This window comes from Ixodes scapularis, unplaced genomic scaffold, assembly GCF_016920785.2.
Source record: "Ixodes scapularis isolate PalLabHiFi unplaced genomic scaffold, ASM1692078v2 ptg002695l_1__unscaffolded, whole genome shotgun sequence".
Taxonomy (NCBI): domain Eukaryota; kingdom Metazoa; phylum Arthropoda; class Arachnida; order Ixodida; family Ixodidae; genus Ixodes; species Ixodes scapularis.
In genome coordinates this window covers 162,836-188,886 of record NW_024610262.1, presented here as the reverse complement: position 1 = coordinate 188,886, position 26,051 = coordinate 162,836, and positions in this window count along the sequence as shown.

Sequence of the window (26,051 nt, the reverse complement as noted above, 5' to 3'; positions counted from 1 at the left end):
GTATGTTCCAATAAAGATTCAAAAAGACACACGTTAGAGGACCTAATAACACGTTCTGGAAGCCCATTCCACTCTTCAATTGCTTCAACGAAAAAAAAAACTCATGTTTAAATATATATTTCCTGCTGTTCTACAGTTGAACCATTTTATCGTGGTTTGTTCTATACTCAGTTTACCCTTAAGCGGTGCCTAGAAGCTCCGCCTTCAGAGCGAGCTTTCTGCCCTCGCTAACATTAGTGTGAACACGCAGGCAAGTGCAACCGAAGCACTGCGGAAGCCAGCGACAACGCGCTGAAAGTGGAGCTTTTAGTCTCAGCTCAAAGGGCCTCGACACGCCAAAAAAAATGGCATGTCAAGACATTACAAGAAAAATTGTTTCACTATAGAGGTGCGTAGTTGTTTTATAAAAGATAGAAATACGAGGCCCAATTCAAAGTTCCCGCCAGTGCACTGTGACGCAACATTGTACCGCAAGGTGTCGGGGCGGTCGGAAGGGAGGCATCGCGGGAAGTCACGTGAGTTGTATCCCTCCTCGTGCTTACCGCGAGCGCGTGCAATATTGTTTTAAATATTTTTGTTATTCTCCGCACCTCCACGAGCGATCCAAGCAGACATGGTTTCTTTTATTTGCTTTCCATCGCTTAATGTTGCTGTAAAGGTAGAAGAAGAGGAGTCAGTGAAATGACCTGATCAACTACAATGCCTAGAAGGTGCTGTGTGAGGGACTGTCCCGGTACTTCAGCAACTGAAGAAGAGATCACACTGCATGCATTTCCGAGAGACGGCCGGCATCTTCAGCCTGGAGAGTATACGATAATTCGACGAACTTTTTTTTTTATTTGTACAATAAGCATAGCTTGATTGTTTAGATTAGATGCGCTATTTGTGCATCCCGTATAAAGCCCAAAAGGGCTCCGGCATGCGCGTTCACTCTGGTCCATTTGTAGTAGTCCTCAGGGGAGGCCAGGTTGAGGTCTCGTGCCTGAGTCAGGGGAAGGAGGCGGTGCTGAAGATTTGGGCAATTCCAGAGAATGTGTCGGAGGCCAACTGCGGACGGCCTGGCAGAGCAGTAGGGGCACGCCGGGCTGGCATCATCGGGGCCTCGGCCCCAGGAGGAGAAGGTGTCCGAACCTTCAGCAATGCAATCCTAATTTCTGCGGGCGTTCTAATTTTTTTTTTCATAGAACTTGATAGATTTTTTTGTGGACGGCATGCACTCGCACACTGGCTTGTACTCGCAACGCTTTCATCAATGACCTCCATCACGTCGATCCACTGACTCTCCGTCCTCAACTTTTACAGCATGCAAACTAACCAACGGTGCAGCGATAAAGAGCTGCTGGAAATCGTTTTCTAGGATCGCTCGTACAAAGAGCAGAATAAAAAAGAGGTCTTAGGCACTGTCGCGGAGAGCACGAGGAGTGAAACTCACGTGACTTCCTGCGAACCCACTTTTAGTGACGTAGGTCGATGCCTCCCTTCTGACCGCCCGGACACCTTGCGGTACACTATTACGTCACAGTGCACTGGCGAAAACTTTGAATGGGGCCTCGTATTTCTATTTTTATAACAAAAAAACTGCGCACTTCTATAGTGAAACTTTTTTTTTTTGTGATATCCTGACATGCCATTTCAACGCCTAGCATGAAAAAAAAATTCTTCTTTTTTTGCGTGTCAGAGGCTCTTTAAGGCTGAACGGAATGTGTAGTGATCATTTATGCACTTCATTTAGATATATACGGGGTCGATTTTTAACTGTTCGTTATAAATAGAGTAAAATAATTTAACCAAGCAACTCTCCTATGCTAAAATAGCTGAAAACCACACTGATCTACTATTTGAGTCACAAACTCTGTGTCCAAAATACTCAAAAATTAATCCTTTTTTGAGACAATCGGCCTCGAAGTTGGGATGGTTCGGTCGTGTACTTAGTATAAAACGCACAACTAACCTTTAAACATTTGCATTTTTTAGAGCGCAGCTCTTAGGGGCCCGTTTCCGGCTTGAGCGGCGTCGCCGTCGGCGTCGCCGTCGCCGTCGCCGTCGGCGTCGCCGTCGCCGTCGGCGTAACCGCGCGGTGCATCATGGGAAATGTCCCATAATGCACCGCGCGAGCCCCCCACCGGGGTCACGTGACCTCGTGGGGGGCACGTGACCCCGGTGCATCACGGGAAATGTCCCATAATGCACCGCGCGAGCCCCCCACCGGGGTCACGTGACCTCGTGGGGGGCACGTGACCCCCCGAGGTCACGTGACCCCCGAAGTCACGTGACTCCCCTGAGGTCACATGACTCCCCTGAGGTCACGTGACCCCCTCCTCGAGGTCACGTGACCCCCGCCGATGTCGCGTGACCCCCGATGACGTCATCCTCACTGATGACGTCACCGGCATCCACATCGTCATCGTCATCATCACTGATGACGTCACCGGCATCCACATCGTCATCGTCATCATCACTGATGACGTCACCGGCATCCACATCGTCATCATCACTGATGACGTCACCGGCATCCACATCGTCATCGTCATCATCACTGATGACGTCACCGGCATCCACATCATCATCGTCATCATCACTGATGACGTCACCGGCATCCACATCGTCATCATCACTGATGACGTCACCGGCATCCACATCGTCATCATCACTAATGACGTCACCGGCATCCGCATCGTCATCGTCATCATCACTGATGACGTCACCGGCATCCACATCGTCATCGTCATCATCACTGATGACGTCACCGGCATCCACATCGTCATCATCATTGATGACGTCACCGGCATCCGCATCGTCATCGTCATCATCACTGATGACGTTACCGACATCCGCAACGTCATCGTCATCATCACTGATGACATCATCAGTGACGTCACTGATGTCGTCACCGGCATCCGCATCGTCATCATCACTCATCACTCGCTGATGACGTCATCATCACTGATGACGTCATCAGCGACGTCACTGATGACGTCACCGACATTCGCATCGTCATCGTCATCATCACTGGTGAAGTCATCAGTGACGTCACTAATGACGTCATCAGTGACGTCAGTGATGACATCATCGGCACTGGGGGTCACGTGACCCCCAAGGTCACGTGACCCCCCACTGGTTAGTTTAACCCCCCCCCAGTGCCCTTCCCTCCTCCTCCTCAAGAGCTGCGCTCTAATTCGGTGTTACAGGGAGTTGTAAGCGGCTTTCTTTTTTGTCAATTTTTTAGGACCACAGGCCACAGTGCTGCACTCCAATATGGTGCGTATCGTAGTTCTATAAGCTGTCAACTTGGCATCACTAGTCGCAGTTTACCTTGCGTCTTAAGAAGCATAGACTCCAATATGTTGTGGTGCAAACGTTATCAATATGGGGCCACCATTGTAGATGGTATGAAATGGTAAAACCGAGCGAGGTATTTGAAACGTTCCCTATTACTTCGTTTAACGTTCCTTATATTAAAACAAAAAGGAGCGACACGTTTTGTTTCTTATATAAATGTATACCGAATTACACAAATATATCTATAATAGCCTCGGGGCAACCAAGTTTGGTGTAGAGTGGTTTGGTGTAGAACCCCTTCATGTTTTAAAAGTAGCGCAAGGTGCGTCGATGCACGAGGCACGTGCAACGTGCAGCCCTTGGGAAGATCATGGCGGCACATCGCAGCACTGAGCTAGATTTCAGTCGCCACATGTTCTTCCCAGAAAGGGCGCGCTGCACGTGTCTCGAGCATTTCCAATGAATAACGCCACTTTTGCCAGGATAGAGGGGCGCTTTAGTTTGGTGCGACACGTCGTGCCATCTAGATGAAAATATTCGCCACACTGGGAAGGCCCTTGCGCGAGTCTGCTTGCTCGTGGGCCGGTCATGCATAACTTGGAAGGTGTTGATTCGTGCGTTTTTGATGTTTTATTCTTAACATTGCTGTCGGATGTCGCAGAAGAGCAAACGTGGAAGTTGTAGACATAGTTTCGCGCCGGACTGTCGCAACCGCGAAAGCTTAGCAGGCGTAAAGCTCCACAGGTTCCCGTCAAGGCCGTGGGATATAAAATGCTGTCGGAGATGAATAAATAATGTTGAACGTGTACAAGCATTCTGTTTACAACACATTACTCGAGATGGATTTCTAAATGTGCTTTTTAACTCGATATTCAGAACTAATGCGCTCGAAGCGCAGCGTTGTATTTGGGTTCGATGCGGTGGCTCCGTATAGCCAGATCAGTCCTATGGCATCCACTGATAAAAAAGAAAGGAATATTCTGACGCCCCCTTGTCACGTATAGTACTCCCCAAAACTTCACTTCGACGTACAGCGCCCGGATGTTGAACAGACGGTACCAATTTTCATGAGCGGCTTGATAGCCGACTTGTCGAACCTATTAAAATGACTTACGTACTTGTGACTGACCGCAAAAAGAGTATTCGAGGCTTTCTCAGCCCTACTGCAAAATCCCAAATTTTTTTTTTTTTTTTTTTTTTTTTTTTTTTTTTTTTTTTTACTTTAGTTATTTATTAGGTTATGTCTAGGGCTCCGTGTTTTCGGAGTTTATTTTTCGTGAAATTCGGAGGGTGTTTTTCGGAGTTTATTTTTTAGCGAGAATTCGGTGTCTATCGGAGTTTATTTCTCATAAATCTCCAATTCTCTGAAATTGAGAGATCAATTTCGCAGTGTTTCCTATTAAAAATAATAAATAATAACCGGATGTAAACGTGTGCCAGATAAAAAATAAAACGCACTTGTATCAATTAAGATTTTTTCAGTTGAATTCGACGTTGCTGTCATCGGAAATACCAATTTGTCCCACGACCAAAGTCGCACACAAGTGTGGCTTCGATAAACGTCGATACCTTAAAATCAATCAACTGCCGGGGGTAGCCGCAAGGAAGCTCGTAGTTTTCCCATCAATCTATCCCGCTGCCGCGCAAGGTGGATGTAATAGAGAAGTTTCAACTGCCCCTCTTCCCTATTTTATACAACCTCTATGGTCCATAGCTTTCACTGTTATTCCGAGAAACATACCTTCTCCTTTCTCTAAATCCCAAATCCCATGGCCCAAACTGGAAAACAAAAGAGTGGCTTTGGTCGTGACACGGATGGTACGATGACCCGTTTCCCTGAACCAACCTTGACGAGACAAGCCGTAAGACACCCTTTTGACAACGGTCCGAGGCATGAACGATAATTATGGTGTCATTTTCCCAGGACCATTGATCCTGCGCTGCTCGAAATGTGAAAAAAAAAAAGAAAAAACTTTTATTTTTTTGCTGTGTGTGTGGGTGGGAGGGGGGGGGGTGGCATGGGCACATTACAATTCGGAGTTTATCGGATAAATCCGAATTGCCAAAAATTTTACCGGCCGGTGTCTTTCGAAAATTTTACCGGCGAGTGTTTTTCGGATTTATCCAAAAACACGGAGCCCTAGTTATGTCGCACCGGCGTCAAGCCCCTCGTAAACTTTGGGACCGTCCGTTCTACGCCAGTGCCTTGTGCGTCGAACTGAAGTTTTGGGGTATCTTTTATGTAACAAGGGGGGTAATGGCTACCCTGTTCCCCTTTTTTTTTTTCTTTTTTAGTGTTCTCACTGCTCTCTACTCCGCGGATACACCTTGATCAAACAACGTTCTGAGGACGTTTGCGGAGTGGGAGTGTTGTTACCGGAGTGAGCGTTTCCTCCGCTTCGCCGGTAGCACAGCGGACTCTCGTTTGCTTCTTTAGCGTTATCGCGTAGCTGGCCAAGACTGCCGCTCTATTTCGACCCGCGACTATTCGGTTCTACATTCGTTCCCGCTGCGAAAAAAAAAAAAGAAAAATGTACGTACCCCATGGCAAAAGGTTATCTACGCGGCGTTCATTTATGCTGTATGTAAAACAGAACAGCATATTCTGACGGATGACAAATTATGAGGCGAAGATGAACTGAAGAAACTAAACGTTTAATGGGGCGAGCTTGTGCGCAAAACAAAATAGAACCAAGTTAGCGGTGCAGGCGTGGATGTCGGCGAAACAGCAGGATCGAGCGCTAGAGCGAGAATGACTCCGCTCGCCATGCCGAGTGCCTTATAAACCCTCGTGGGTACTTTATATAGACCTGCATGTTTCTCTTTGCACCAAGATAGAAGGAAAACCGATAGAAGTTGGAGACTAGCTTACTCTTTAGGTTAGAAGAACCTCTAAGGAACAGGTCTATAAACTTCTGCACTTTCCGCGCTAGCTTTTTTTTATTTTATTTTATTTAGAGCAGCGCAGATCCCTGCAGTAAAAGAATAAAATATAAAAATGAAAAAAAATAGCTTCAACAAGTTTGCTACTTTTATTAAAGCACATGTAGTACCCTTCACGTGGCGTTTCAATTATTAAACAATATTATGACTCGAGTTCTCACCGATAGATGGCGTCTCAAATTGTTCATTTTTTCGACACGTTCGTGAGACTATGACAGAACATACGCATACATAGTCATTTCATGCTAACTGTCCCCAGACGGTTATAGCGATCACTGCCGAATTTTCTTTCTTTTTTCCGTGGTTGTTTCCTTGATTTTAAATGGACTTTTGCCAAAATAGTTAATCAAGCATTCGTTCTTGAAAATGTCTGCTACGAACCCGAACTAGGCGTAAGTATTAAATCTGAAAGACTTGAGGTGCTTAAATGGGACAGCTCAATTATCTTGCACAGTCTGCTGGCATTGTTATTTTGTGTGATGCCAGATTTCGCTTTATGTAACAATTCTTGTGTTGTTGTGTGTGTGTTTTTTTTTTAGTAAATAAGCAGGAAACGAGTCGTGTTCAGCATTTAAAACAGATATCACAGGTAAACTTTAAGATATTTACAAGCCTTATCTAGGCTGGCCTGGGGCTATAATTTGTGCCTTGTATTATTTGATAAAGCAAACAGGCTTTGCAGGAAAAAAATGTCGAAGTTGCCCAAAACTCACGTTTTCTGATGATTAAGACAGAAATTAGGCATTAGACTGCCATAACCGAACATCTTTCTCATCCCAACCTTCGTTATTTGTTTCCTTTCTGCTGTTCGGAACGTAGCACTTTTATATGCGTTTTATCAAACCTTGCATCCACCCGCTCCGTTACACTTCCTGGTCCCCGAGGGAATTAAAATAGATACACTGGTGCGCCTCGTCACGCAAATTTTGAGAGGAGTGCAGAAGACACAGTGTTAGTTCACTTCGCCGCGGGCAGTAGTGACAAGCCCGAAGGCGGAAAGAGATTCTAGATGTTTCTAAAGCGAGGTGTCCCGGGCGACACCTTTTTTCTTTTTAACAAAATCATGCTTGCCTTTCTTCGTTCGTTGCTGACGGAACCGCATTTCTAACAAGTTTCAAACTTAATGACTGACGCTAGTGTGCAAGTGCTCTTCCTTTTTGTTGGTGAGGCAGTACATGTAGACCAATAGGTAGAATGATGCATTTTCGGATAGATTTGATAAAAGTCGAAGAATGCTCGCCGGTCAAAATATTTCTGATATAAAATTATCCGAACTCCGAATCTGCGGATTACTATTTGTGAAAACCCGACTGTTTTTTTATCTTTCGCTGGAATCATAAGAAAATGTTTGCGAGCCTCTTTTTTTTCTCTTTTTGCTTTAGTGTCGCAACAAAATATCTTTAGAACCCTTACCACACAGAGTGTTTTTTTTTTTTTTTTTGTATTTTAACTTCTTGCGCAAATAACTCCACCCTTCCTGCCAAAACCTCCAAAAAGAGGTGAGCACTATGTGTAAATATCAAGAATTAGTTGAAGTGTGACCTTCCTACGACAATAGTCGAACACCACTGACCTTTCTAGCCTCTCAGCTTAGGGCCTTTCTCTTGGACAAGTCTAATTCTTAGATGCCATTCGCCTCTAACCGGCTTCATTTTGTTGAAATTCGAACTACTCAAGTTTTTTTGCCTTATCCGCGATGACGACAGGGATTCGAAATTCACTCAGACTCGCTCAATGTCTACCCAGAAATAGCAGGAACCGAAAGCACTCTGTTGGTTAGGAATACGAAGGTTTCACTGAGGTGTTTTGCTCCTGTCTCTTTATGGAATCACTACAACCTTATTCGGTTTTGAAGCGTGCAGCTTAGCGCAACGAATGGAAAAGGCCCCCTCAGCATTGATTAGCACCGAATCAGCACATCCAGTTGCAATGGACAATTCTCGAGACAGGCGAGCGTATGTAGTGAGGTTACGCACTTATTTAAGACTATGTTGGCAAAGTATCGAGAAAGGCTCAGTTCTTATTGTTCCGTCTAAGAACAACCGATAAATTTATACCCGTGCCACACGGGGAACTCGAATGCCATTTACAACGAATGACATTTGTGTGATCGGCGAATCAGCTCGCAATCTATCGCGCGTGGAATGCGCCACGCGCGGAGTGTCGCGCGCTGATTGGCCGTCCGCTGAAATGTCATTCGTTCAAAATGGCATTCCAGGTTCCCGTGTGGCACGGGTATAACTCGCTGTTGTTTTCGGCCTATGATAGTGACACTAAATATACTACACCACAATTTTTGCGGAAGATGTATAAGAGCTTCAAACGCTTCTAATTTAAAGTGAAAATTAGAAAAATAGAGCATTGCAATTAGAGATCTGCTGCCCGTCGTCCAAGTATGCTGTAGCAGTTTGCTAGAAGTAGAAAAACTAAATTTCAGCCCACTTTTTATAGCGAGAAAGTGTTTCGAAACCCGTGTTTGGCGCATCGGAACGCAAGGAAGAGCAAGCCAATTAAAGGTCAAGATAGAGAAGGAGCGATGACGAGGCGGCCAAGAGCGTGTCGATATTGGTCGGGGGCGAAAGAAAAGCGCGTGAGCGCCTTTGGGTGGTAAAACGCAAGGGGTGCGCGAAGACCAGACCAACTGGCACGCCGCATTCAATGCCCAGGCTAAGCTAAGTCCGCCATACCGAAGGTAAGAAAAACAAAATGCTTATTCTGATCATACGGATAAAGTCTGTATGCAAAGGGCCTGTTTTTCCCGGCATTCTTTTGAGTTTATGGTGGGCAGTTTTCGTCTTTGGTTATAGCAGAGTCCTATGATTATGCTGTTATGATTGTAGCGTGACATTTCTTGTTTCTTATAAAACTGAAGGTGAAAGCCCAAACACCGAACGCGAACGCCGTAAAGTCGAACGCCGAACGCCAGCATCCGGCGTTCGCGTTCGAACGGTTAGTAAAGACCACCGTGGTAGTGGCAGGTGGCGGGTGTTAGGCTAAGTGGCGCAAGCTGCCGCCTGTTACAAAGGGTGTAGTCATTACCATCCATCCATCCATCCATTCATCCGGCAAAGCCACCTAGCTTTTCGTCTGCCCCATACTTGAGGTAATAAAACGAAATAAGAAATTGGCGCAGTGGTATAACCATAGGGCCGTGGGCTCGATTTTCATCGGGGCGCTTTTAGAAGTTATTTCTTCTTCATTTACCACTATTTTGAGCATACTGCCCTTTGAACTACGTGTTAGACATTTCGTAACAGATTCCTTGGCCTTCAGTCACGCTTTCTTCGAGTATCCCAGCCAGATACTTCGTGTTAAAAAAGCAGCCTCCAAATTTTCTCTAAAATCAATTTCCAAAACGCAAAACCGTGCAAGTATTTAATTTAAAGTACAACGGCGCGGACATCATTGTTTTGGTTATCGATCGGCCTATCCCTATGCGGAGATAGAATACTCTGCTTTTTGCACGGGGGGTTCCACTGACGTCAGAGCGACGCCGAATTCTGATTGGCTTTGATTGTAGGATAGTGGGTAGACCTCCAAGCAGGCAAAACAATATTGTGCTGTATTTTTTTAGCTCTACGCGGCATAGTAGTGACAAACTTAAGCTGGCAAAACCGTGTACAAACAGGACAGTGATTTTCCTCGCCAACTATCTACGAACTCTCTCCGAATCACCTCGGGTGCGCGCCCCACGTTAGAACAAATACCAAGCTCAGAAGGAAGAACAACTGCGTCAGGTAGGAGGGTCACATATATGCGAAATCGCCTTATCAGCATCGAACGAGCCGCATAAAAGCGGTGGGAACCAGAACAGCCTTGCCCAATCTGTCAGCGCTGTGCAAAGAAGGTGGCTGTTGAAAATAGCGCGTGCAAAAGCCGCGCGTTCCTTCAGCAACCAGGGCTTCACGGCTAACAACGAGGCTGCACTTCCCATCTGGGTCAAGGCATCCACGCGACGCCCGTAGCTGCGCAATCTGTTTCGCCGCTTTGCGTTCTTTTCCGGGCGCTCGGCTGGATGTATGAATGAACCGCGTGGCCAACCGACAAACCGAGTTTGGCGACATTTGCAACCTTTATCGCAGTGTGTATCCGCCACGAGCAAACATCCGATCGCCCGTGTGTTCCTTTTGGTGTTCCATCACTCGCCAGGCGAGATGTTTACGCCAATCTCCAGGAAGCGCAAAAAACAAACGCACTTAGCCATGTTATGTTTGGTTCGTATGCGTCGCGGTCGCGTGTTCGGAAAAGCTTCTGGAGTGAGTCACAGTTTCGGTACTCTGCATGGCGCGTTTTTACAGACGCCGTATCACCCGGTTTACGGGGGAGGCTTGGGTGAACACGTTGCCTCAGTAATTCACACACTAGCCTTCAGCTGGCTCTCAAATATACTTATATGATAAGCGCAAGCTAATCTCAGAGCCGGCTAAAGGCCAGCGCGTGAATTACTGAGGCGGCGTGTTTACCCAAGTCTCCCCCATAAACCAGGGGATGAAAACGCGCCCACCAGAGTGCCTAAACCGGTCAGTCAATTGCTTTGCTTTTCAAGCTTTTCCGGATATGCTGCTTGGTCATTTTCGGCTCGCCGATTATCCTTCGCTTTCCAGGAAACTCCAATCAAAGGGATCTTTTTTTTTTTTTTTTATGGCTTCATAAAAGGATGCCTCTTCGCGTTTTTACGAACGGTTTCCTAAATTAATCTCTTGCACAGAGGCGTTTCGCGAATGTCTGCACTTTGTGTTAAAATGCGAGCACACATACAGATTCTAAATTGCGTATTTTCAAAGTTTTTGACAAAATACGCCTTCCGAAAAAAATATACATTTACAAATTATGTCAAAACATTACTTGGATATATGTGTACAGCAAGACCACCGATTAGCTTAGTTTCGGAAAACGCGAATCGAAGTCATGTGTCACCGTCAATGATATGTATCTTCGTACGCGATTTTGTTATTTCCTTTTTCAATGTGGTATTTCCTGACCACCGTAGTTTTCGGTTCAGCAGCAGCAAATAGCAATCGAGAGCGAAGCAACAGCCGCGAAGAATATTTTCAGCGTTCTAGCACAACAGTGTTCATAGGGGCGATCCAACAGAGGCAATGGCTGTAGTCTCTTTCTAGTCATTTGGATGCTTGTTTCGCTTGGACATTTTTGAAAATCTAGCGAGCAGGCGTCTCCCCCAAGAATCCAAGAGCTAAAACGTAAACGTTTGTGTACTGGTTGGAACTAACACAAACCTTGTCAAGCGTCATGTGAACCACGATTACAATGGTGGGCTGAACCAAAACTGAACGCAGGCCTCATGTACTATCGTGGAGAATATGACTTGAAACAGTTTGGCATGCTTCTTTGGCGTGCCGCCAGTTTTAGAGATATGTGCTACGAACGAGGCAGGAGATGCAAAGTTGAGGTCCCATACTTCGGACTATTCAACACATTGAAAAGATAAGAAAGCTTGTGGGGACCAGACTCTGAAAAAGGACGCTTAGGAATTTGCCGCTCATATTGTCCAGGGGTGCTATTCTGGTCACAAACGGTCACGTTCGTGTTTCTCAAAAACTCCTCCCCCCTACGAACCGCGCGCTCCTATTGGCCACAGCCCGCGTGATAATTCCACGCGATTCCCATGGAAACGTTCGCAAAACACGAAAGCAACTGTTTGCCGTAACTGTCACTCTTCGAGCTCGAACCGTGACGACAAAGTGACGTATGACCACGTCCGACCGAAGTAGCACAAAGCGGAAGTCGCGTAACTAGATCAACTGCGGTATTACTCGACACACCCTACTCTCTGTTTCACTGAGTGCGAGCTAGTGCGGGTGTAGGAGCTACAAGAACGTGCTCCGGGCTTTCAACGTCCCTGTCGAGCAGGAGCGCTTGCGCAGTGCAAACCAACGTTCGTGCAAGCATCGTTTGGGGTGATCTGCTCGTGTTTTTAACTTCTGTTTCTATTGCACGGAGGGGAACAAGCTTTGGGCAGGATTCTAGAGCGTAGAAAATGGCGGTGATGCTTGTTGCGCAACGATGGCTCGATTAACGCGTACAATGACGGGTTTTCCGCGAGCACCCGGTAGCCTTCGCGATGCGCGACGACTGTTTCTGACGATAATACCGCTTGTCGAAAAGCACCGTGTGATCGCAGTGTGACCAGCTGCGCGACGACAGACGGCGACGATGAGAGATGATGATCGTCGAGCAGCAGCAGACTAATTGAACCGCACTGAGTTTTTTCGCAGCGGGGAACTACAAGAGCGCGGTTGCCACTGATGATCACATAGCTAATGCCCAATGGACGGTGATCAGAGCCGTGACGGCCGTCGCGAGCGTCGCTGTCAACCGGCTGGGAAGAGACGGCTGGGTCGACGAAACCCCGAACCGAGGCAGCTGAGGCATGTGCGAAAGAAGGCTTTTGTCGCCACCACGACAAGCACACCGACGTCGTGGGGTGCGTTTGACGGAACCTAGAATCTAACAGAACCTTTGTCACCATCATCATCGGTCTGAAGGAGATCGTCACCGTTCTGAAGGACTCCAACACTTTTCCGCAAACACCACCTTGTCATTAACAACTTGGTGGTAAGTTTACGTTAAAATTTCAGGGTTTCTACCGCTTCGAAGTTAGTGCACGCTTAGTACCTATGTCTTCAGTTGACCATTTGTTGCGGTTTGTAGCTACTGCCAATCACGCAATAAAATCTGGATGGGTTGCTGATGGCATTTTATTGTATCAACTAGATATTTTACTTTTTCACGCCAAGCTTCTGGAATTGCATGTCAGTCATCGGACAGTCATAAGAAACACTTTTCGATGCCCTGCAATGAACTACGAACTGTGTGCCCTAAAATGAATCGTTAGTTGTTTAGACAGGAGGAGTTTAGTCTGACGGAGCATGGTGACATTGTTACCCACTGTAGACGAGAAATTTAGCCAGTGCAATCTTGTGGATGGTCGTCATCTCCATGACCAAGAAAAAATAATAAAGATACAATTGTCCTCCATTCAATACCCGTGTGTTTAATGTAAAGGTTATCATACAAATTAAAAAGATTGTCGTTTCAAAAGTGACAGTAACTCGTTGAAATCATAAAGTAATGTGAGCTGAATTTTCTTTTTTTTTTTTTAATTTGCCTGTAATTCAGCGCAAATACGCGCTGTTGAAGCAGAGCAGATGTGTGAAGGAAAAACGAGCATATGTACTAAAGAAAGAACCGCTACGTAACGTGAAAAATGTCAGCAACTATCTTGCCATTGTGGTACGAGTTCAGTGGCTCTGCACATGCTTATGGCAGCCTGTGAATGTAGGATGCTCCCCTTAAGGTATCATCCAGTGGCAAAGCCGGGGGGGGGGGGGGGGGGGGGGGGGGCTTATCTTCGCCCCCCCCCCCCCTCCCCAAATCCGGCTGGCCCTAGAATATACACACAAATTTAGACACCCCCCCCCCCCCCTCCCCCGCTCCCCAAGTCATAAACATCCGAGCCACCTCAAACCCCCTCCACCCTCACTCCGTTAAAAGTTCCTGGCTACGCCACTACTATCAACCGCACTCAATTGATAGTCAACATTATCAAGATAAGCGAAGTTTTCTTTATTTTATGCACCATATAGGCAGTGTTTCTGTCTTTATAAGCGTGCAGGCAAAGCACACACTGTAGAAAACACTTGTGTGAAGCCTGCGTTCACAATGCAGTCCCCGTCAAACGTTCAAGGCGTTAACGAATTCCACAAATTAAATTTTCAAGGAAACGCATTAGTTTTTCAAAACGCTGGCAAACTTACGTTGCGTTTTACATCATTCACCTTTGTCGTCCGATGAATCAGCAGTCAGCACTACACAAACCTGAATGAGCTTGTGGTTTGTTTTCTTGCCGTTGGGGCGATCGCTGGCGGTCATGGCGGCGGCACAATTCTTTCTCAGACCGTTGGTTGCTTCCTCCGTGCTCGCGGAAACGTGGTTTCCTTTGTGTAAAAGGGAGGTTTTGAATCTTGATGCATGGCAACGCTGAATGAAGGTATATTACTGCCTTCATTATCTCAGCAAGGCTACCGTACGAGCCAAAACGCCACCACCACTTTCAAGCTTCATAACACCGGCACAAATAGAAGCCAAGTCTTGCATCTCGCCAAGTGTTATATCGGAGACGTTCAACGCCAGCTCACTGTGCTCTTCGACCCGGTCCTGCCGCCGAATGGGCTCATCCAACAGCACGAAAGCATTCGTGTGCGCGTTGACCGAGTGACCAATCGCATGTCAAACCCCAGCCACGGTCGATCCGACGAGCATCGCGGCCATGTTCTTTCGAGTTTAAGTCGCCAAGGGTACGGCACTGATCTCTATGTCTATTTCCTGGATCGCGTTTGACCAGCTCCGCCTATGGACCGAAATACGGTCATTGGCGGTCATCTTTAGGTAGAGTTGTATCATCTCTAGCATCATAGTAATATGGCGGGCAGCGCAATGGCGGCCGGGTGCCATAAAATAGCCGTGTATCTAGTACACCGTACCGTGGGAGATATTTCGTGCTTGATTCAAGTTGTTCGACGACGCAGATTCTTGAAACCCGGCGTGAACGGTAGCCTCATCTTTGAGGACCCGGAGAAAGTTCTACGAAAGCGCAGCACCGGGGGAAAGCAGCGCAGCTCGCATCGAAAGCAGACTCCGTACCGGCGTCTGCTTTTGATGTTAATTTTGATGCGACTTTCGATGCAAGCTGTGCTGCTTTTGCCCTGGTGCTGCGATTTCGTGAAACTTTCAGCGGGTCCTCAAAGATCGCGCTACCGTTCACGCTGGGTTTCAAAAACATGTTTCGTCAAACAATTTCAATCAAGCACGAAATATCATCCACCTATTTTGACGGCAGCCTGCCACCACACCTGCCAAAACGCTGTCTGCCATGGATGGATTACAGTGGCTGCAGGAGCTGTGCCTTGGCTAGAGGCGATATAACTCTACCTAAAGATGGCCGCCAGTGACCGCATTTGCAGAGCGGGCAAACGCGATCCAGCAATTGTCATTGAGATCAGTGGGGTACGGTTGTCGAGTTAAAACAATGCAAATAGTCCCGTGCATTCTTGTTCTTACGTCATTTTGTCGTCACAACCCGAACTCGAAAAATGACTGTTAGCGGCAAACAGAGGCTTTCTAGTTTCACGAACGTTTCCATGGCAATGAGCGTTGAATCGTCACGCGCAATGAAACCAATGGGATAGCGAGGCACCTATGTAGGGACGTGTAAAAACGTAAAAGCCGTTTTCTTTTCTTTCTTTTTTCTTTTTTTTTTTTTGCACGAGCTTTTCTGCAAATATAAAAATAAGTAAAAAAGACTGCCCGAGATTATGCGGTCGCGTCCATTTCCTCAGCGCCGAAAGATAAGAGCATGGCTTAGGGGAACTACCGTCGTAATCACTGCGGTGAGCAAAGCGAGCAAAGCATTATTAAAACTGCACGAAGAAACTTTCCTGCATCATCCACAGCATGTTCACAACCGGTGCACTCTGCGTCGATCTCATGACTAGTCATATATAACCACAGAGTGTTCGTCAGCTCTGTATCCATTTGGAGTCTCCGTCACAGGCGAACAGGAAATTTCATTTGCAGCTTATGTTCGCGGCGGCTTCACAAAGGATGGTCGGTGTCGCAGCGTACCTTCACATAATATTTTCTTCTCGTAATGCCATCCGTATCGTGCAGAAACAGGGAAAGCAACCACGCAAGCGAGACACAAACACCACAAGGTCGTTACCGCGGTTTTCGCTATGTTTCTTTCCAAAGACTGTAGCGAAAGACATCGAGAAAGAAAGCTGAGATATCTTAGCTAAATTTACTTTACGTCATAATTATTGAAATAATCTTTCGTATTTTATAAAAGGATAATATTTTTCTATGTTTCCTCCCATTTTCCGGAAGATTGCCTTTTCTCCGTTATTCGTTCGTTCTAAGTAACGGAGGAAAGGAAGAAGATAACAAAAAGAACAGGGGGAAATGCATGGATTTCTTCGCCCCAACTGGGTGGAGACGTCATTGCGACGTAGGGGGATCGTCAGATTCTATCTGACCGCGTGCGTGAACCCGAACGTTGGGGTGGAGCCTCAAACAAGAATCAGTTTAGTTTGAGGCTCCGCCCCTTCTTTCTCGATACGTCACAACTCGAAAGGTTCCGTTTGCGACCAGAATAGCACCCCAGGGATTATTTCTTCAGCGCCAGGCTCATACCAGCACACAGAGGTAAGCATTCGTAATGTGCAGCCGAAGTATTGGGTCGCGAAATTGAGCGACTTTACTCAGACAGTCAGTTGTTTGTTTGTTTTTTATAAACGTATAGCTAGGTTTGGGTCCTGATCTGAACTTTTAGTAGTCACAATTATGCAAAGGAGGACATAAAAATGTCGCTTTTTTTCTTTTTCACCGCTTGTAACAAAAACTGAAGTGAGTTGTTATATAATAATTGGGGTTGCGGGGATATTTAGACGGAGTGTAGTTGGTCAGCTATTTCAAAGTTGCGACGAGTCACTCGCTGTAGATGAGACATTTAGCCAGTGCAGTACAACCGCTAGCCTGGGGTCTTCAAAGGGATACTTTAACAAAATTTCAGCGCTTATTTTTGGTCTATATGTGTTCGAAGGAGTGGTATCACATCGAACACACCAATATCTTGTTTTTAAAAAGTCACGGAAAGGAATTTTAAAAAAATTAAACGATTAGCAAAGAGCACCTGGTGCATGTCACTAACGGCTCGTTTGTAATGCCCGTCTAGGAACCTTGAGAGGTACTTACGGTAAAGACTTGTCCACAAACTTACAACCGAGTACGACCGAGAGAGACCAGACCGGTTTTTAAGCCTCTTACGACTTCTTAGGACCAGCTCCGCAGCAGCGCACCCGGTCCTAAGACGTCGCAAGAGGCTTAAAACCGGTCTTGTCTCTCTCGGTTGTATTCGGTTGCAGATGTGTGAACGAGCCTGTCTCGTCTCCGGCCACGACGAGAAAAGAGGGGAAGGAGGAACTCCCCTCTTTCCGAGTTCCCTTTTGTGTGTCCCAGAAGTCGCTATTGTCCCTATCCAAGATTATAGAAGATTAACCCGTCACTCAAAATTCGTACAAAAGCAGCCACTTCGGGGGACTGGAACGACTAGGCCATCCCCTCGACGTCAGGATCGCAGTAGCTTTGCATGTCCCGAAACGAACTACGTCACGATTGCGTTGAATGTCACGTGCTCTGCGCTGGCGGTTCTCCGAGCGCTTGCCAGAGTGGTCGTTTATGGCGAAAAATACAGCCACCAGGCTCAAAATACAAACGTGCGGTTGTCATTTACGGATATTGTGGATCATATTCAACCCATTTTTGAACACGGCGGGTATATTTCAAATTTCGTTGAAGTATCCCTTTAACGTGCACCGCGGTATAGTGATGCATGACCGCACGCCAGTACAATGCTCATCCAGATCGAAACGGGCAGGGCTGGGGATTTTGCCCAGGAACCCTGGTTTCTACAGGGCGAGCTTTCGCTCCATGTGCTCCGAGCTGGTGTGCGCTAGCCCACTCGTCTACCGATCCCCCCAGAGTAGTCACATAGTAAGCACTGCACAAGCGTTTAGGTAAAATAAGAATAATACAGGCGTACAAAGCTAAATAGGTTGTGCCGAGAAATTTGTCCATTCTCAGCGCTCAGCCGTATTTCGCGAGTCGTTTACAAAGCAGTAAAGACGTGCGTGGTGGCCGTGGAGATCGCACGTTAGGGTCAACAGTGTTTGAACGGGAGTTTTTGTTTTCTCAAAGAAAACATTACAATAATTCTAGCTTTTGACTGAATAACCACGTACATATCTAAAAGAAAACTGGCTTGACTCTTTTAAAATGTATAATTATGTTTAAAGTCAAAGTAAGTGTACCAGCCGCACAAAATGCCGACTTTTGTGACCCGAAAAAAGAAGGCTTTGAAGAGTATTTAGGCAAAAGAAACTGTCACTTTTAGTTTTCATGTTTTACCTCCGTGGTTCCTCGCATTTAAACCTAAACACACGACCGCCTCTTCATTACATTTAAGGCAAAAATGAACGCAAGGTGTCAGCAATCAATTTTATGAGCTTCGTTATGTCAACGGAATATTTAAACTGACCGCCGTGCATGCACTATCGCGGACCAAAATGAGCTAAAACACTCCTTTGGTGCCAGTTACTGAGGAAGCTAAGATCCGAAATGGAAGGCCAAGTTGAGAACTTCGGACTATTCGTCAAATTGGAAGATAATAGAGCTTGTAGAAACTACAGACGTAGAAGAAGGCCGGATCGGGAGTTTGAGCTTAATATGTCTGCAGAGGTTCGTATAAGGCACTGCATGCAGGCACTGCGTCCACGCAGTACAAAGCGGGCTGCGCCTGATTACGTTCGCAATAACAGATAGCAAAAAGAACCCTCAACCGGTTAGAGGGCCGATTCAACTTTGAAATATTGTAGCGGTTGGTTTTAGAAAGGTCACGAGCTTATCAGTATGTCTTAATTAGGCCCTCAATACATTAATGAACTGTCAGGCAAAGAGTACGTTTTAGCCTTAAAAGCATGTCGTGCAAATACTTGCTCCATTTTCTGAACTAAGCCGTCATCAGGTCCTGAAGCACTAGGTCTATTCAAGGACTCGTTTATGTGCCTTTTGTATTAAAAATATGTTCAGGTCATTCAAATATCGGGAGGTAAGGTAGGGACCCAAAATGAAAAGAAGTCACAATCAAAGTGTAACCCTTTGTCGGGTGTACGTGAATTGTACCAAGCAGTACTGAGACACACATCACGGAACAGCATGCACACAAGCGCTAAAAAATGGTGTATTGCAATTATATTAACCCCTTAAATCCTAGAAGATAACGACCCCCGGCAGCTTCAGCAACTCAAAAATGATGCCGTAACACCGTTACCAATTATTCCCTCCAATTTTTTTTATTTCCCCGACAATTTGTATTATTCATTTTTTTGTATATATATATATATATATATATATATATATGCGTGTGCGTATGTATGTGCGCGTGCGTATGTATGTGCGCGTGCGTACGTATATGTGTGTGCGTATGTATATGTGTGTGCGTATGTATGTGTGTGCGTATGTATATGTGTGTACGCATGTACGTATGTATATGTGTGTGCGCATGTATGTATGTATGTACGCATGTTGCATGTACGTACGCATGTATGCATGCATGCATGTACGTGTATGTGTGTGTGTGTCCATTTTAATTCAAAACGATTTACTAGAAAAATCCGTAAAAGATGCACTAATACAGTTTGGGCAAGGGAGTTGTACGGCCAGGGGGACATCATATAGGTGGCTAATCTTTGTGAGAAGTCTTATAATTAACAAAACTTCCTTAATTAACTTTTAATCAGTAAAAGTAATCACATGGTTTTCATTAGAAACATGCTGAACATAATCGAAAACCACTATATCAGACAATTTTAGAATGACTTGTAGCCCTTGGGAAACTTGACAAAGCATCAAAATTATCACTCGTGCAGTAGGCGCAAAGCTACTAGTGGCAAAACGCGGATGACTCGATTATCATCGCGTTCCGCAACTGCTAGCTTTGCGAACCCTTCACGAGTGGTAACTTTGGTGCGCCCCTGACGTTTTCCACGAGCTTCAAGTCGTTGTAAAAAGAGTTGATTTAGTGGTTTTCGATGACGTTCAGTAAGTTTCTAATTTGAGCCATATGTCTATTTTAACTCATTTAAAAGTAATTAACACATTTTAATTAATTACCCGACTTATCGACAAGATTTAACACCCGCATAATGTCCGCCTGGCCGTATAACTCACCTGCACAAACCACACCAGTGTAAATTTCATGGCATTCCTTAAACAAATTTGTAAAGCTTTAAAAACATCTTTGTATATACGGTTTTTTTTTAAGGTTTTTTGAAACTAAGAACTGCCAGGCCCTCTTTTTGGGTTTTATGAATGAGGGGAATGGTATTGAAAAATTTATATATTCCCGTTCGAACTCCTTGTTGGACGAGTTCAAATTCTGATTGTCGTTTGTGCCACCATCTCTTGGTCAGATTGAACACCGCCTTACAGGCAGGAGGCTTTGTGCGGCCGTCGCTTTCGCGAAGGATCTCTTTAGTTCCAACTTCGCTCCCACATTTATGCCTACATCACTCGTGAACTGAACGCGCGACTCATTCATATCGCAAAAATTCACATCGAGCTTGTGAAGCGACTGCACGTCAAACGTTGCTGGTGCATGTTTATAGTCCAAGCCTACTCTGGTTTATACGTGTTTTTTTAATGGCAACACGCGCTAATTTGCTTACGGATCAATTCATATATTGTTCATGGAAGTGGCGTGCTAACAAATACTGCCACTGCAGCATCTCGGGTGCCTAAGTTCGGGGGATATAAAGCTAAATTCGTGCTCCACAATATAGTAACCCTTCCCCTAGTTTAAACGTTAGTAGAACCCCTCGTCAATATAGCTGCTGTCTAAATAACGACTCCGGCATGAACTATCGGCTCGCAAAGTAGACTGGAGCGTTATTTCACTCTGTCCCACTATTGATAGCGCAGTTATAGGTCTAAGATACATCGTAACTGCAGCCGTGAATAAATTCGTTGCAAGCAGAAGTGGCCGAACTAGCAGCAATCTTTTTTAGTTTTCCAGAGAGCTACGTGATGCATTGCGTAAAAAAGCGAGGTATCATAAAAAGTACATGAACACCAAAATAAAGAAATGGCAGGATCTGTTTAAAGAGTATCGTTCAGCGGCCAAAAAGTTGCTACGGCGTGATCGGGAGAACTGGCGAAATTCAGTTGAACTCAATATAAAACGCGATCCTAATGCTCTGTGGAATTACACGAGGTATACGAGGTCGTCTAGTCGATCGAAAACTATTGCATTGCAAGACGACTCTGGATATAGATCTGAGCCGTCCGATGGCTGCGATCGTTTTGCTACGTTCTTCTCTTCCGTCGGTAACTTGATTATTTCGTGCGCTGTTATGACCGATGCTCCTCTTGAATTTACACGCAGCTTGGCAGTTCCGAATCTTACGCTTGAAGATTTGCTTTCCGCAATAAATGAAGTCGCTCCAAAAAAGTCATGTGATAAGAACGGAATTCCTGCTTTCATTGTAAAGGGATGCAGGGATATTTTTTCCCTTGTGTTGCTACATGTTTTTAACATGTCCTTAGAGGCCAACGTATTTCCTCAATGATGGAAGAATGCAGTAGTTTTTCCTATACATAAACCTGGTCACACTGACTGCGTTAATAACTATAAATCAATTTCACTTCTTTTTTATAAGGTATTTGAAAAGGCAATTAATAAGGAAGGGCATTTTTCTGCCTGATATGTTTTAAATACCGGAATGCCTCAACGGTCTAATCTGGAATGGTTGTTATTCAACATTTTTGTCAATGATTTGGTAGACAGTTTGAAGCATTCAAAGGTGCTGCAGTCTGCAGACGATGTTGAGATTTATCGCGAAATTCATCCAACTACTGACTGCCTAATGATGCAAGACGATGTTCAGGCAGCTCTAAACTGGTGCTTAAAAAAATAGTTTGGTATTTGACCACAGTAAGACCAAGGTTTCTTCCTTCACCCGTAAGACAAGCTGCATTGAGTTACTCGTATACCATGTTAGGTTCAGCTATCGCGAGGTCAGATACTATTAAAGAACTGAGAGTGCTCTTTGATTCCCGCCTTTCGTTTACTGAGCATGTTTCGAAAGTTGTGAATGATTCTTATCAGGTGCTAAGCGTTATTTCCCCAATGATGCGGAATTTTCGTATTTAAACTAGCATGATTCATCTATTTCGCGCCCTTGTTTTGTCTAAACTTGAGTTCTGCTCAGTCGTATGGAACACCATTGGATCGACTGAATCCTGTATTTTAGAAAAAGTGCAGCGTCTCTCGTGCGTACTATTTACGATAGATAAGATTGGGAGGCGCATTTATTTTGATTATGAATACTTACTTATTCTGCTTGACCTGGTACCCTTGCACAAAAGAAGATTAACGCGAGACATGACTTTTTTGTATAAGATAGTGAACGCTACAATTCATGCACCTCTACTTTTAAGCGCGATTTCTTTCAGTGTTCCTCAAAAGCGCATCAGATTTTCATCTCTTTTCTAATCGCAGGAAGTTTGTGCCCAGTCCCCGATGACACGCCTTCAGCTCCTTTATAATCGCGATAGTAGTGATTTAGAATTATTTTCAACGTTTTTAAATTTTAGAAGGGCATTGTTGGGCGCTTGACCAACATCTGTGCTCTGTTGCTCCCCGTAGTTTTATATATTTCCTTTTATCTTTCCTTAATCACGTCTTGCGTGTTTGTTTGTACCTGTTTTTTTGTTGTTGTTGTTGTTGTTTGTAATATGTGCGTGCTAATAAGGCCTCGAGCTGTCTGGGGGCACATTAAGCAGAATAAATTAATTAATTAATTAATAATGCAGAAGACATGGCTGTATGACCAACGTTGGAGGCAGGGCTATATTTCTGCCATTGACGTCTAAAAACTTAACTGTTTTCAGCCAGTAAGCGCTCGTTGTGGAAGGGTATGCACTTGGGCTATAGTTGGTGATTCATAGTTCCGAGACTTCGATTCTAGCTGCATTAGTCTGTCATCACAATATATGCAAATCTATAGTCAGCATAGAAGACATCCCCCACAAAAATGGTAGATGATGGAAGCGAAATGACGGGGTGCTGCTGGCAATTGTTGCCCAGGCTGTCCAGCCAGCTTTTAAGACAATTATCACACCCTCTTTAGTTTTACATATCTTTTTGCATACTTGTTTAGTTTCTCTCAGCTGCGTGCAAATATGCGTGTAGGCGAAGTATTCTTTACTCTCTAGGTCCGCTAGATAAATATGGTTAAAAGTATTCCTTCTTTAAATGGAAGTTCGCAGGCTATTGGTTAGAAACACATATTTTTACCAACATGTATCTAAAAATTAGAAAATAGCAAAACACTTTCGTCACACTTATTACAACTTCCAGTATACCCCGTTGAAGCCGATGAATAGCACAAAAACCAGGGTCACACTGCTTATGCATCATACAAAAGACAGCCTGCATGCAGATTCGAGCGCCAGTCACCGCGAGATCCGTGCTTCGAATGCCGCGTGGCAATGAGTTCAGGGCGATAACTTGGCAGGCGGCACTCGAACCACGGATATTACGGTGACTCGTGTTTGCAGACTCTTTTGTATGATGTATGAGCAGTGTGACCCAGGCTAAAATTAGCGAAGCAGGCGAGTTGGTTTATAACTTACAAAATTATACGCGCCAACAATACACAAGGGAAAAGATGGAGGCGAACAGGACGAGCGCTTACTCTCAGCTATACATGTATTTAAAAACAGCTAAAGCAAACAACCTGCAGCAATAAAAACACACCGAGTCACGTCATGACGCTACCCATCACCACTTGTCCATCCAATGAATCTCTTTTTGATGCAGACAATTTGACGGCTCGCTTACGCAGCCATGGCGTCAAGTTGTCCGCATCAAAAAGATTGATTTTATTGAGACGTAGTGATGGGTGACGCCATTAAGTGAGTCCGTGTGTTTGTTTTTCTTAGGGGGCGAAACTCCTTAGGGGCTAGCCATGTCCGTATGTCCGTCCGCAGTTGGGTGCACGTGCTCCTGCTCGTGAGCTCACGCGCTCACGAGCACGTGAGCACGTGCTGGTGCAGGGCAAAAAAACAACCGCATCTGCACGTGGTGAATGATATTGATTGAGGCAAAGCTCTGGTGGTGCTTGTCTGCGTAGACGTTGAGCCGCAGCATGCCGAGTCTTCCGTTCGTTTTCATCCATGTCAGAAAGAGAATATGTGGTATGGAACGCGGTTATATACGCAATTGAGCATTTGACCGCAGCGTGACATGAATGAAAACGAACGAAAGGCTCGGCATGCTGCGGCTCAGCGTCTACGCAGACAAGCACCACCAGAGCTTCGCCCCAATCAACATCATTCACCACGTGGAGATGCGGTTGTTTTTGTTGTTGTCGTTGTTTTTTTGTTTTTTTTATCATTGGTTGTTTGCTTTAGACGTTTTTAAATAAATGGTCAGTGTAGAGTAAGCGATGAGTAGGGTTTATTCATGTCGGAAGACTTTAGTCAAAATCCAAGCTAAAATGAACGCCGAGTCGTCGAAAGAGCCGATTCCCCGCTGCATCGAATAAAACAACGCAGGTTCAGCTATGTCCCTTAAATGGAGCCTGGACATTTGCCAAGCAACGTCACCTCCGTAAAAACCAGCAGCTGCTGGCAGACGCCAGTGTATAACAACACGTATCGTGGCAGGCGGTGCATGAAGGGAAGTGCAAACTCGCTCACGACAGCCAGCAGCGACGCGTGAAGTGTCGCACATCGCCTGTCAAGTCGACTTGTAGTCAACCCAGTGGCGTCACTAAGGTCAGCGGCTCCCGGGGTGGCAGCCCGCCGCGACCGCCCCGCCCCCCCCCCCCCCCCCCCCCCCCTTTGTGACGCGACTGAGTCGATTGCACTACTTCTGTAAGAATGCGTGAGCTCTACTCCACTACAGAACACGCTCATTTTAATAACCGCGACCAACAAATCAAGTTGATCGTAGCGTAGGACTAGACAAAAAGTAGCCGTCTGATTGGTAACATAGAAATTCAATCTTTGCCGTGACGCTGATCTTAATACACCAGCAGGGGAATCTGCCCATTCTGGCATGAAAGTGCAGATCGCATTTGTGAGTCAGAAGGTGCTTCGGGCATACCCGTTCGAACACTTTTTCTTTTAACAAGTTTTACTAAATACTCGCGTACTCGTGCGAAAAAAACGGCTTCGCGATCATTTTCCCGCGTCCCTTATGTAAACTAACTTATAGTCACGTTCGATTTACTTGCACCAGCCTGCACCGATGCAGAAAAGGAAAATCTATTTCCGGTTGTATATTAAAATAGGCTGCACTCTTAAATCGAATACAGCGGTGAGCAGAAACTGCTGCTGGAGGTGACTCCAATGATGACAGCTTCAGAAGTCCAGGGCATGGTTAATTTGTATCACGCTTCTAGAAAACTTTTATTCGCCGTGCATTACATATTCTGTGTAAAAAGCTTTCTTAGCAGTCTGACTGGTCCCCAGACAACTTGCAGGTACACGGCAGTGCGGAAGAAAAAGCGCTTTTTAATCAAGATTTCTGTCAAGAGTCTAACCAAAGAAACATCAGCAAGTAATAAAGAGGCTTCCAGTGAATAGGCATTACAGCCTCTCCTTTGTAAACAATAGTTGCCGAATGCTGCGAAGAAATGGATACACTTACTTCGCGATTTGTTTTTCGGCGTTCTTTAAGGCCGAAAATGTTCGAGGCAGCGGAGCACTAACATATGTTGGGGAGCCGGTTCTGGTGCCAGTGCTCCAGCTTTATGGCTCCAGCTGCGTCGGCTCCAAAACAAACGGGGTACAAACCCGGTTTTGTTGGAGCCGACGCGGATGTCGCCATAGCAACCTGTACGTCGCAAGATGTTGCAGTTGCACTCGGTTGGACTCGACGCAACTGTGTGAATCGCCCTTAAGAGAGTGTTGCGTATACGCAAGCACTCTGCCTTTGTGTTGCGCACTCTACATATCGCACACTCCACATGTACAGAGTACTCAACTGTTAAATATAACTCGGGAGCGGGGCCGGAGAGACTGCATGCGTCATATATCGGCTCACTGCAGCTTATGCCGGTGTTGTTTTATGGAGTTACACTCCCAACTCCGAAACTATCACCGATGTGTGACTCGGCAATAATTTTTTTTTTAATTTTTCTGTGTTGTTGCTTAAAAAGAGTGGCCTTTATTGGAGAAACTGC